Raw genomic sequence first — 14,022 nt, 5'->3', positions numbered from 1 at the left:
TGAATACCAACCCTTTCCTCATCGGTCTCCTCGAACTTAAATGGTTCCATCGGCCTCAGCCCTGGAAACCCTTCTTTCTCTACTGGCCACATTTCAGGTGGCCAGGTGGAGGAGCGGAGGGAAACCAGGATCTCTGCAATGGCAGTTCAGGGTATGGAGAAGAATATTAAATCCAGAAGTGGGGTACTTGGGCTTAAGACCCTGGCAGCACATGGCTGCGAGATCTCTGTGGGCCAGTTTGGCTCTCCAGGAAGGACTCTCACAGCTCTGTCTTTGGGTCTGTGGTTCTACTGAATCGATTCCATGTTCTCGCTTTAAATTGAGTAACCCAAATGCAATAAGTCACAGATTAAAAAGGACTAGAATGAACCGAGAAGTTACTTTAGACTGAGAGCAAAAATGGGCCAAGCACCCAGCAATCTTGCCGGAGGGAGCGGGCATGACACCACAGAAGGGATGCAGACTAGAAGAGCCCTTGACAAAATGCTGAGAGTCTGCCCAGACCCTTCTGAAAACTGGGTTTTTTAGCTGGTTCCTGAATTTTCCTCTCCACAATCTTGAACATTGACTATTATGTGGAAAAAACAAGAAACAAGCAACATTTAAGGGGACAAAAGTATACCCTTGGGAGACACAGGAAGAATGGTGTCTGAAGTAAGGGCTTCTTCTCTTCTCCCTCATACACAAAAACTCATACACGCTCAACTAGCCTTATGAGTAATACGCCGCCTTGGTGGATGCCCAGCTGACTCTGTCATAGCCAGGAGCCTCTGCCAACCGCTGATGCAGTGGAAGAGTTGTCTGACCAGCTCCCTTCCTGATGCTGGTCTATTTTGGGTGAAAACCTTGGTCTTCAGTTGCCTTGGGCTCTTTCCTTGGAAGTACTATTTGGTGACGGTAATCCTCAAGGGCCTGTACTAAAAATGACTTTCCAGCTAAGAGACACAGTAGAGATCAAGCCAGTTTTAGACCCTTACTGTCATGGTTTTGAGATCTGTGTAAGGATCAAGCAGTGGCCAGCCCAGCCCAATCCAGCCCAGAAGCATCATGGTAAACCTACCTATCCCACCATTAGACATCTGTATGCCCAGCACCATGCAGACATCTTAACTCCGAGGATGCTTACAATATAGTTTGAGATAAAAATCAGCCCAGTGACAGCTAGTCAGCCAGCCATATAAAGGAAAAGAAAAATCTTAAAAACCATTTTCAGTCACAAAAAGTTGTGAGAATGGAGCAAATATGGGCTACAAAGGTCACCCAGACCTTGCACTGGGAAATACACTCTAGGTGAAAGACCTCTTTTAGAGGGCAAAACAGATACCCTGAGGTTTTCTTCTCAGAGAAACCAAAGGTCAGGTCATCTGTTGGTCGACCAAGAAAGTAACCATTAAGCAAACCCCCTCCCCTTCCAGCCCCACGGCTTTGTCTCTCTCGGGGCTGGAATACAGATTCCAAGGTGGGAGACTCTAAGCGGGACAGATGACCAAGCAGGGGCTCTGGGGTGGTCAGTGTAAAAGTGGTGCTCACCACATGCTAGCAGACTGAAAAGCAAGTCAAAATCTCTTTAGTTATTTCCCTAAGTATGGTTTTCAGATTCTGGCATCAGAACCCCTACAATCTCTCTAGACCTGAGAAATCAGAATCTTTGAGGGCATGGCCAGGGAATCTCTGTCTTTAACCCGTTACTCAATGTGACCCCAAAAATGTGAGAACTACTGCTAGCCTGTTCCGGCCTGTCCTCTTCTGACATGGGGGTAACTAGGAAAAGGTTGGGTGCCTCAATGAGGAAAGAGATTTAAGCAGAAACCACACATGTGAAGAGAGAGAAGAAAGAGGCTGGAACAATCAGTGGGAAATCTCTTAGCACGAGAGAGAATGTGATGATGACCACCCAGCCCAACACGGAGACTCTCGCTCCACTGCAACCTTGGAAGATCAGAAGAAAGGGAATTTCTTTACAGGAGCCAAAGAGGGCTTGAGTTTGAGTGGATCTGGGCCAGCCTCAAGAATGGAGGAGTTCAGGAATTTCCTGGAGATCCAGTGGTTAGAACTCAGCACTTTCACTGCCAGGGCCCGGGTCTGATCCCTGGTTGGGGAACTAAGATCCCACAAGCTGCACAGAGCGGCCAAAAAAATAAGTAAATAAAAAATTAAAATTAAAAAAAAAAGAATGGAGGAGTTCACCCATGTGGATGGGACTGTCCAAGTTTGGCCCAAAGCCCCCTGCAATAGGTTCCTTCTGCCCCCCGCACCACAGCCCTGAGAAGTGGTGACTACCAAGTCCTAAGGGATTCCAAGGAAACAGTGAAGTGCTTCCACCCAACTCCAGACATCACAGCCACTTGGCTAATGCCCACTTACTCTGTCTGGTTACCACATGGTCTGGAACTGACATCTACACTCACCATCCCCCAAGGGTCAGTGGGTTTCACCTGTCTCTCCCTAGGCCTGAGGGAGCGGCAGAGCCAAGCAGCTGCACATCTGAGTGGCATGAGCAAGGTGGCCGGCAACATCAGCATTATGTGGGAACGTATTAGAAATACAAATCCTCTGGTCCCACTCTAGAGCTACTGAATCAGAAATTCTGGAGGAGGAGCCCAACAACCTGTAGCTTAATGAGCTCTGAAGGTAATTCTAATAAACAGCTAAAGTTTGAGAACCAGTGTTTTACACTGTTAATATGAACCATAATGGTAAGTCAACAAAAGTGTGGCATGCATTTACCTAGGCCTACAAAACACTTTCAAATATAATATCTTAGGGATACCCCTTCTAATCCTAAGGTCCTATAATTCGTTTGAATCTCATAGCAATGCTGAGGTAGATAAAGCAGAATTATTATCCCATCTTATAGGTAGAGAGACTGAGGTTCAGAGAGATGGAGTGACCGACAGAGTTACCCTCACCCAGAGCCATCACTGACAAGCCACTGGAAAGTCACCAAGACTTAACTCTAAATAATTAAGAGTTACCAGCCCAGGACTTCCCTGGTGGCACAGTGGTTAACAATCCGCCTGCCAATGCAGGGGACACGGCTTCGATCCCTGGTCCGGGAAGATCCCACATGCTGCGGAGCAAGCCCGTGCACCACAACTACTGAGCCTGCAGGCTCTAGCGAGCCACAACTGCTGAGCCCACGTGCCTAGAGCCCGTGCTCCGCAACAAGAGAAGCCACCACAATGAGAAGCCCGGGCACCGCAAAGAAGAGTAGCTCCCACTCGCCACAACTAGAAAAAGCCCGCACACAGCAACGAAGACCCAACGCAGCCAAAGGTAAATAAATAAATAAATAAAATAAAGTTGGAAAAAAAGAGTTACCAGCCCATACCAATTTCTTTTTTCCCATGGCCCCCAGGGACACTGCTGGCAGCAGGAATGATATTGACATTCCTTTTTATCCAGCCCATTGTTACTTACCTCAAGTGACTATTTCTAAGACTGTCCTCCATTAATTCTGGATTTGAACTGAAAAAACAATTTTAAACCCACTTCAAGACACATCCACTTAGTCTCAATGCTGACCTGACACAGACAACGATCCTCAACTGATAAATGGGCTATGCACCAAGTTCATGTATAAACTGGAAGGCTGGAACTCAGATTACATTTTCCCATGGACACAACCTGGAGATGGTGGTTGGATCCTCAGATCAAGCCACAAAAGTCCATCTACAAAAGGGAGAGGCAGAAGAGGGCATAGGCAGGTTTGGCAGTGCCAGAAGGTTTAAATCCCAGCTTTCCCATCATTAACTAAAAGGAGACAAAACCCAAGTTACATGGCCTTTCTGGGCCTCAGTTTCTTCATCCGTAAGACTCACCTGGCAGGGTTGTTTAGAGGATTAAATGACAATGTATGTATAGTGCCTGCCACACAGTAGACATTCAACAAATGCTTGTAGATTATATTAACTCCCAAAGTAGCCGCCATAGTATGTTTCTGCCCTGAAAACTATGCAATTAAAAAAAAAAATAACATACATTTGGGAATTCCCTGGCGGTCCAGTGGTTAGGACTTGGCACTTTCACTGCTGGGGCCCCGGGTTCAATCCCAGGCCGGGGAACTAAGATCCCGCAAAGCCAAGTGGTGTGGTCAAAATTTAAAAAAAAAAAAAAGCGTACATTTGTAATTACAGAAGGATTGACTGCAGGAGGATTAACTGCCTCCTAAAAGATCAAAAGATTGAGAGAGAAAGGGAGGGTGGCAGGCTCAGGGTGTGGCAAAGGTCAGGTCACCCATCTCACCCACCTATTCCCCTGGCCTTTTTTCAGCTCAACTCAATCGTCACTTCTTTGGGAACCTTCCTTGGCCTCCCAACTTGGGTCAACTCTCTCTAAAATGTTCCCATGGCCCCAAGTAGTTCTTCATAGCCTTACAATGATTAGAATTTTACCCTTAGAGTCTGCCTTCCCCACAACCCCATAAACTCCATGGAGTCAAGGTCCAGGTTTGTTTCTGCTCCCCAGTATCTTTCCCTGGTACTTGGCCCTGTGCCTGGAACACAGTGGGCCCTCAAATATTTGAGGAATGAATCATACTAGGGCAGCTGAGCAGGGATGGGTAAAGGGAAGAGGAGGTTGTGTGCAGCTGGCTGTGCGTGTGAACAGATAAGTCACAAGGTCTTGACTCATGGTTACCTGGAGAAGCATACAACTCTTTCTGTCCCAATTAAAAGAAAAAAAAAAATCAATCTGCCTCTGCCATTATCACTTGGTCAATAAAGGCTGATGATAAAACCCCCAAGTTATTAAACCCACAGGCATCCTCCTCCAATGGGTACACATCTCCCAGGGCCTTGGTTTGTTGACAGGGCAAGTGCTGAATGAAGTGAAGATCCAGGCAGGTATGGAATTTGTTGCAGCTCTCCCTACCTCAGTACCAGTTAAAGAGGAATGACTCCAGCCTCATCCCAGCTTGAACTCTGAAAGCATGGAAAACGCTGCTGCAATCTGCAATGTATTCAGTGGCTACATCCTGGAACAGCCGGGGTGATCCTCAAAACCTAACAAGGTAGGCATGGTTCCCACTCTGCAGGTGCGGAAACAGACTGAGGGAGGTCAGGAACACACTCATGATCACATAGTTAATAAGTAGCAGAGCTAGAAATGGAACCCACATTAGGTTGCAAAATGTGTGCTGTGAGCCATATTCAGCTACCTCTCCCCACACGGGGTATAGGTTTCTCCAGACTGAAGGGCGTACGGGCTTTGGTGAGCCAACGCAACCTGGTGTAAAACACACTGCAGAAAGACAACAATTCCGGATTCTTCCACGACTATGTGACCCAGGGTAAGTCACTTAACCTCCCTGGGCCCCAGGGAGGCTGCCTCCCCAGTAATGTAAGAGTGGCCTGGATGGCCATTATGAGAGGAGACCTGCTGAGCACATAAGAATGCCTTCCAGTCAAAACCTATCAAGAAATCACACCTGCCTGGCCCTTGCCAGGACCCTGCCACGCTGCAGCTCAGCTCTCCCTCACCCAAAGTAAAGGTTAACCAGAGACGCTGAGCTTTCAGGTGGGGAGGGAAGGAATGTCAGGCCACTGACTTTTCTTTTTTTCTTCCTTTCATTATCCACATTTCTATATATTATACGTATAGGACAACAAATTCAGGAACAATGAGAAAGTAATGTATAAAACTTTAAGAAATACAGATTACAAAATAATCATTTAACTTTTCATGCAAATGATTAAGCATTTTCATGCACTTGTTAAATAAAGCATACATAAGTCAAAATGTTAAATAATTCTAGTTTCTGACTAAATCATCTAAAGAATATGTTGGTGAAAACTCAAAATTGTCTAATAAGGTATGCATGACCTTGTTTATTTCGTATTTATCATAGATGTCAAAATGATCATGGTTAAAGCCAATTTAAGCATTTACTGAACAGACCCCCTGAAACTGGCTTGGAATAAACCAAGGATAAGCAACAAGCTAAAGGAGACTGTTTACCATACACTTAATTAACCCAAACCTCCCTTCCTACATCAGGAAATCGAAAAAATACCGTATGCTGTGAAAGAAGCAGGTGTCTATATCCCCAAGCTTTCCTTGGGCTCATGCCCACCAGCAGCCTTCTATGCAGCACCAGCTCCCTCTGGGATGTGTTCAACATACACTCAAGACCAACTGCACAACAGCCTTCAGAGACCAAGGCCATCAATCCAAGCAACAATCTCACCCAAGCGTCAGCCCCTGCTGTACAGAGTGATCTGGAATTTAGTCTCTTCCACAAAGCCTTACAAGGTCAAAAATGTTCAAGTTGTGTAATTCCAATGATGACAAGGCTGTGGAACAGCACAGACTAAATGGCCAATATGAATGACACTTCAGAAGACAAAACACAATAGCTGAAAGGCGGAGTCAGCAGTGGGCACAGCGGAAACCAAGGAGCCTGGTGCTGGCCAGGCTTCAGCAGCACGTGAGTCTGTGCTGCCACTGGCCCTGCTTAAAGTCACCACCTCCTGCCAGTCCCCACCAAGGGTTAGCACAGTCACCGCCTCCCCCACCCCCCAGCACCAAAAGAGGAGTCACAAATAGTTGACATCCATTTTGGGAAAGGCTGCTGACCTCTGAGCCATCACCCTCTTTGCAATACCCATACTGACCTTTACACAGGCGGCAAGGCATGGGGACATGGCCAAGGACATTTTCTAAAATGTTTATCAAAATAAAGTCTGAAATATGAGGAGCAGAAGGGGGAGTGAAGGAAGGCACAGCCCTCTTCTTTACCACAAGCCTAGATGCACTAACGTCTAACAATGTACACAAAATATTTCAGGGGCAGGAAAGTAGGGAGAAACAAGGGATATACAGCAAGAAGAAAAGAGAAGGAAAAATAAAGAGGAGAATGCTGTTAAAGAGGAAGCCTAGTGTCAAGTTGCCACCACCTGACACTGCCTTGATAGCCTTGGTCTTCTCCCCCAGCCCTACTTACCAAGGCTGTTCAAGAGGGATGTGCGATTCCACCACCCCACCCCCATCCGCCTACCAAACAGCAGACATCAAAGACATAACAAACCTAACCAATCAACTGTGTGACGTCAGCACCCAATCTACTACAAAATAAGGAAAGCAAACTGACAAATGCTGAGTGGACCCCACCACCAAGTAAGTTACCAGACACGGAGTTTAAAGACATTTTTAGCTTCTAAAATAAGCCTTTAAATGCCTAAATATACTGAGGCAAACCCTTTCCAATTAAATGATAAAATATACCTTGATTCATAAAACAAACATTTTAAGTTATTTAAAAATAAATGAAACATTATGCTTGTGCAGTGCCAGGGCATGAAAACACCACCAGCATTTTGCAATAAATGCTGGGAGGCTTAAGAGACTGCAGTAAGACTGAGGACAGATCTAATCTATTAGATCTAAAGCTATGATTCTACAAATTAGGGAAAGGGTAGTAGGCAGCTAAACGGAGACCAACAGATTTTCACTCTTTGTAAAATGTGTTAAAATGGACATTTCTACAAAAAGATATTGAGTGTTTTTTATATATTATACTAACCTGAATATTCCAAATACCACCTACCCTACTGTTAAAAAGACACAAACACAAAAAGGATAGTTCCAGTTCTATCCAGGCCCTGAATCTGATGTACTTACCGCAGATGGGTCCTGCACCAGATGAGATGGAAGAATGTTTATTAAACACCTACTGTGTGCCAGACCGCAGAGCTAAGATCCCCCCTTTTGCTCGACCCCTTGTCTTCCCAGTCCCCAAACAGCCATGACAGGGTAAGAATGGAGGGAGAGGACTGAAGATCACACCACACCTTCAGATACAGCTAATATTTCACAGCAGGCAGAGGCGGATGGCACACAGAGAGAGCTTGGTCCACACAACTGAACAGGTCAGCCCTAATTTACAGATGACTTCTTCATCTTAAGAGGCAGACAAATGGAGACTAGTTAACTCTTTCATCATCCTTTCTCTGGAAGTTTCTGAGCCAGTCTTCCCACGCTTCAGGTCCCCCTAACAGAGGGCAAACCTTACTTCCCTAGTTTTATCTTGTTTCTGGTCACCAATAACACTGAATCTGGAATTCAGCAGGACCTCAGAGTGGTAGAAAAGGGAAAACTGGGGCTGTCCAGAAAAAAAAGTATGAAGTCACATCACTAACTTTAAGACAAGTTTCCAGGCCCTCAAAGCTCAGAGCCAGGTCCCAGTGTGGTTATAGGTCAGAGAGAGACAGGAAGGGGGGAGGAAGCTTTTCCACAGTCCCAAGATCCAACCCACAGGGGCCTCCTTTTCTCCCTTTTCTTCTTCCCAGCTCCTAATTATTCCCTTTTTTGTTTGTCTAGTCAATCAACACATATTTCTTGAGCCCTTACTTAACATATGCATGTTTTCCATTTTAACACAGCTTTTATTGATGTATACAGAGCACGTGACATTTCATGAAGTCCGCCCCTGGGGGATCTTGTAAAAAGTCTTTTGTAAAAAAGTGACCTCTGAAGTGAAATTCTGCCGAATACTATTTTACGTTGTTCAACCACAACTACTAGCACTCCACTCCCTGCCAACTTCACGTCAATACACAGATTCATGGGTGCAAAGCACTGATAATGAGAGCAGGGCCAGTTTTTTCTGCACAACCACATATAGGACACACCTGAGGGGCTGACAATCAAATAATAAGAGTAGCCATGATGTATCAACACCTGTTCATAGGTCAGGTATTAGACCAGTGCTTAAGTACCTGGTTCAATCCTTACAAATGTTGAGGTCAATTTTATCATCCCAATTTAATGATGAAAAGCTGAGCTCAAAGACCTTGCCTACAGTTTCACGACAAGTAAGAGGCAAAGCCAAAATCTGGACCCAGGAAAGTCCAACAACTCTTCTCCTCTTCCTGGTGGTAGAGTTGAATCAGACAGGACTCAATGTCTGGAGGACTTGTGGCAGGGCCCTCCCCAGTTGCAGGTGCCCCTCCCTTCTGTGTATGGATCTGGTCAGTGGAAATCAATGCTGAGGGTGGGAAAATCTATGTGCCAGAAATATCACAGAGAACGACAGCAGTAAATACCTATTTGCTTTTCATGATTTTTAAGTGAGGGAAGTGGGAAGGGAGAAGCCTGCATGTAAACATTCTCTGTGCCCCCAGTGACGCCACTTACCTCCTCAACCATTATCTCAAGCTTTGGCGCTGGAACATTCTGAAAGTACCTTGCTACGTAAGACCTCAGCACAGAAAAGCAAGGTCTGACCTTGTATTATTAGCTTCTCTACTTCAACCTCAGGTAACACCAATGGAAATGACAGGGCTGCGTGAACACTGCCAGCCTGGCTCCGAGCTCCTGATTCTGCAGCAGGCCTGCAGCCAAGTTCTGCTAACCCTGAGTCGCTGAAGACCCGGCACATGTGCGTGGTGTTAAGAAAAATACTAACAAGAGGCAATATACTCCCATTTGGGAAACAGAGAAAATAAAACCCCACTCGCCAACACTCCTACTGTGGTATTATTCGGGGACATTTCCTTGCAGTTTTTTTCATGTATGTTTAGCACACGATTATGACTGTGGCTCATATACAATTCTGTTTTCTTTCCCTCCAGCTACTACTTCTGCTTACTTATCAAGGGTCATCTGTCCTGTGGAGCCTTTCCTAGCTACCTCCTTGCCTAGATGAAGCTGACCCCTTTTCTTCCTGATGCTTCCACCACCCGCTGAACACACTTGAATCATCCTCCTCTAAAAACTTTACTCGTTAGCTTAGGCGTCAGGCTCCCCCTGTAAACCACAGCCGTTCCAAGCAGTCTGATTGTAAGCTTTGATTATTTTTCACATAGTTGGCAGTAACAACACCAAAATGTTAGCAGGGGCTGAGCTGGAGTGTCGTGCCATGACTGATTGGTTTTAGCATTCCGTCCACTTTTTGATGTGGCTCCAAATTTTCTTTAGACGACGTATAATTTCTTTCATGCATATTTAACTGACTATAAAAGTTTCTTAGGACTGCAATTGATCAACTTCAAAATCACAAAAGAAGAAAGGGGCCCGATGGCATGAGACAGGGGCAAACGTCCCGATTTTAAAGTAGGAAAGTTGGTGATCCTGACATCTACAAATAAAAAGCCCTGATAGGGCTTCCCCAGTGGCGCCGTGGTTAAGAATCCGCCTGCCAATGCAGGGGACACGGGTTCAAGCCCTGGTCTGGGAGGATCCCACATGCCACGGAGCAACTAAGCCCGTGCACCACAATGACTGAGCCTGTGCTCTAGAACCCGGGAGCCGCAACTACTGAGCCCATGTGCCACAACTTCTGAAGCCTGTGCACCTAGAGCCTGTGCTCCGCAACGAGAAGCCACTTCAATAAGAAGCCTGCACACTGCAACTAGAGAAAGCCCGGGCACAGCAATGAAGACCCAACGCAGCCAAAAATTAAAAATTTATATATAAATAAAAAAAGCCCTCATAACTACAAACAATGATTCCTGGCAAAAGTAGAGAACAAATGGTTTGGGGACATTTAGAAAGGAATGAACATGGGGAAGAGGCAATGTGAGTCCACGATGACCAAGCGGTGCCAAAAAGCAACCAGCTGTTCCTTGTTGTGATTACCAAGTTGGTAGACCAGGTGAAATGCGAGAGCTATCACGTATCTTGACTTCAGCAAAGCATCTTTAAAAACTCTTGTGATTCACTTCTACATAAGTTAGTGAAGTAGTCAAGCAGCTTGTGCAAGGCTATGCCCATCTAGCCAGCTGAACAACTACCCCTACAGAATGTACATCACTCCCTCTTTGGGCCATCACTGTACTTTGTACACAGCCCTCTCACGGCACTTACTACACCTGACTGAGCTCCTGGTCTGTCCTCCTATTAGCCCAGGGGTCAGCACTCTAAGATGTGTACACTAGTGTCTCCAGTGGCTTGATGACGAGCTAGAGAAAGGTTACCGACAGCACAACACAGTTTTCGATTCTTCGCCACACCCTGTCCAATGTCTTCTCAACAATGACTTGACAAAAGACAGACTCAGGAGGCAGGCTCACCAACTCCCCAGACGGCACAAAACAGCAAAGAGGAGCTAACGTTATAGCCAGCAGAATCAAGATTCAAACGGTCCCGACAGCCCAGCATTCTGGGCCAAAAACAAAGCCTGTTGTGCAAGTACAGGCTGGGCGGGGGCAGTTCGAAACTTCCTCGAGTCCATGAGACCTGCCCTGGCAACCATCCACGTGAAACAGAGCTGGGTGCAGTCTCTGACCGCAAGGTTCATCGGAGCTCACAGTGCCAAGAGTAAGGCAATCTTAAACGGCATCAAAAGTAGGACAGGGTCCAGTTCATGGAAGAAAATGGTAATACTCCCACTCTATCCCACAATGGTCAGGCCACGAGCGCAGGATTCAGCTAGGACACCACACTTTTAATTTTTTAGCGGGTTAAAATCACAGCATTTAAAAAGCACCCCGGGGCTTCCCTGGTGGCGCAGTGATTAGGAAGCCGCCTGCCAATGCAGGCGACATGGGTACGAGTCCTGGTCCAGGAAAATGCCCCATGCCGCAGAGCAACTAAGCCCGTGCGCCACAGCTACTGAGCCTGCGCTCTGAAGCCCATGAGCCACAGCTACTGAAGCCCGTGCGCCTAGAGCCTGTGCTCCCAACAAGAGAAGCCACCACAGTGAGAAGCCCGCGCAACACAAGAGTAGCCCCCACTCGCCGCAACCAGAGAAAAGCCCGTGCACAGCAACGAAGACCCAACACAGCCAAAAATTAAACTTATTTTAAAAATAAATAAAAAGCACCCAATAGGTTATAGTGAAAAATCTTTATTCCACCCAGTCTCCTCCTCAGAGGCAACCAACATTACCCATTTCTGTTGTACTCTTTCAAATGCACTGCATGTATATACAAGCAAATAAGCATATATTCTCCTCTTTCACTTAAAAAACATATCCTATAGAGTTCTACGCCAGTACCTGAGAAGCAGCCTCATTCTCTTCCACAGCCAGGGTTCAAAAGCTTGGAGACCCTAGATTGATGAACATTTAGGTTATCCCAGTCTTTTGCTTCTGCAAATCATGTTATAAGAAACAAACACATCATTTCTCACATATGCAGACATACCTGTAGAACAAATTCCAAAAACTGGAATTACAAGGACAAAAAGTGGCTGCATTTGTAGTTGCGACGGGTATTGTCAAATGGGACACTGCCTTTTAAAGAGAGTCATGGACAAAATGGGGTTTCCCAAAAGAGGGGGCTAGAAATTACGCCCTAGAAGGAAAAGGCAAAGAGCCTTAGTGTGGAGAAATGAGAACCGTCACCTTCAAATACCCAGGGCCACCACCAGTAAGTTCCGTCCTTACTCACCACAGCCGGGACACATCCTCGGATACTTAAACTCATCATCCCACATGACTCTTACGACAGCCCTAAGGGATGGGCATTTTTACGCAGACAAGCAAACTGAGGCCAGAGTCCTCTTGCCAAAAGCCACAAAGCTGATAAGGGGCACAGCCAAGACTGAGACCAAACTGGGCAGCTCAACCGTCTGTGCTCCTCAGCCCCCCCAACTCCCGGCTGCAGACGTGAATCACACAAGCAGCTTCTGCAGAAGCTCCGCCTTCAGCTTCTGACGCAGGACGCAGCACGTACAGGTTCTCTCAGGTGAATCCAATATGCAGTGAGGGCTGAGAACTGCTGCCCCGGTCTACAGTAGCTCTCCAACAAGGGCAGGCATTGGACTCACCTGGAACCCTTCTAAAACAATTTTCAAGCCCCACCCCACCCCCGAGTTTCTGAGTCAGCAGTTCTGGGGTGGTGCTGAGGAGTTTGTATTTCTAGCAACTTCCCAGGTGATGCTGATGCAGCTGGCTCACGCTTTGAGAACTACTGCTCTGGAAGCAAGAGCTACCGCTACTCCTTGTAATAGATAACAATTAACATTTTACAAGGCACGTCACCCCAGTGAACGTTCACTGCTTTGGAAGGTCCAATGGGATAATGTCCTCTGCAAAATGAAGTGAGAACAGACACTCAAGTGTCTTAGCCAAGTTCATACAGGTTGCAAGTGATACAAAACTTTCATTTCTTTCTTTCTTTTTTTTTTTAATAAATGTCTTTGCCTTGTACTGCTGACATCTAGTTCAATGCTCCTTCTACTATACGAATACCAGACTCCAGGAGGCAAGAACCTTGTCTATCTTGTTACTGAGACATGGTGCCCAAAGGAGGAAATTATAAGACGAGTTGATGACAACTCATATTAAAGAATTCTAATAATTAGAAGCATTCAAAAATAAAATGAACTGCCTCAGTGAATAGTGAGCTCCCCTTCCTTGGAGAGACACCAGCAGAAGCCAACAAGCCAAGGGACAGAAATGTCACAAAGCAATTCTACGTTCCAAGGGAACCTCCTTCACCTCTAACAATTTCTGCAAAGCTAAACTTTGATTCTCGTGCACCCCAGTAGAGAGGAGGTACTCTCTAAATCCTTCTTCAGTATGGGTCCACTAGCCTGCCAACAGCTTCACCACATAAATTTAGAGAAATTACTTCACTCCTGTGCCTCAGTTTCCCTGGACACAAAATGAAGGGGGCTCATCAGTCAGTCCCTGGGAATTATCTAACAAAATGACTGGCAAATAACAAACAACTAACAGAGGTACCAAAGTACTTAAAATGCCGACGACGTCTGCCTCTTCTCCTCTCTGCCAGTCTGCACTGCAACTAATCCTGCATTTAACTGGTATTTCCATGAAAATTAAACTTAATGAATATCCAAGGGCAAATTCAAAATCACACTGATTCCCCCCCTTTTAATTCCATGTCTTCACCAGTTTAATTACTGGTCTATCATATTTTTAAAATTCATTCTTCAAGCAGCCACCTATTGGGCACCCACTGTGGGCAGAGAATTGCACAAGAACCTCGGGGAATACAGGGGAGACTCACGCCGGCCCTGTCCTCTGGGGCAGCACACCTACGTTTACCACTTTTCGCAGTTTCAGGACAGCTCTGGATTTCTTCCACCTGGGTAATGTGGAGGGCTTCACCAGAA

General features: G+C 46.0%; 1 protein-coding gene across 49 annotated transcripts in view; it reads right to left on the bottom strand.

Annotated features, from left to right (window-relative positions):
• SORBS1 (sorbin and SH3 domain containing 1) overlaps nucleotides 1–14,022 on the bottom strand; it is a 240,550-nt gene that overhangs the window by 197,243 nt on the left and 29,285 nt on the right. Inside the window, exon 1 of one of the 49 annotated variants that reach the window (XM_060286528.2) lies at nucleotides 6,014–6,092. The exons of the other annotated variants lie outside the window; for them this stretch is intronic. The gene's annotated coding sequence lies outside the window, so the exon portion shown is untranslated. Of the gene's footprint in view, nucleotides 1–6,013; nucleotides 6,093–14,022 lie in introns of those variants that run through there. 49 annotated transcript variants of the gene reach the window in all.

Source organism: Globicephala melas, chromosome 16 (genome assembly GCF_963455315.2).
Source record: "Globicephala melas chromosome 16, mGloMel1.2, whole genome shotgun sequence".
NCBI lineage: Eukaryota > Metazoa > Chordata > Mammalia > Artiodactyla > Delphinidae > Globicephala > Globicephala melas.
The sequence above is the reverse complement of the archived record's forward strand: the minus strand, read 5'-3'. Positions and strand labels throughout refer to the sequence as shown.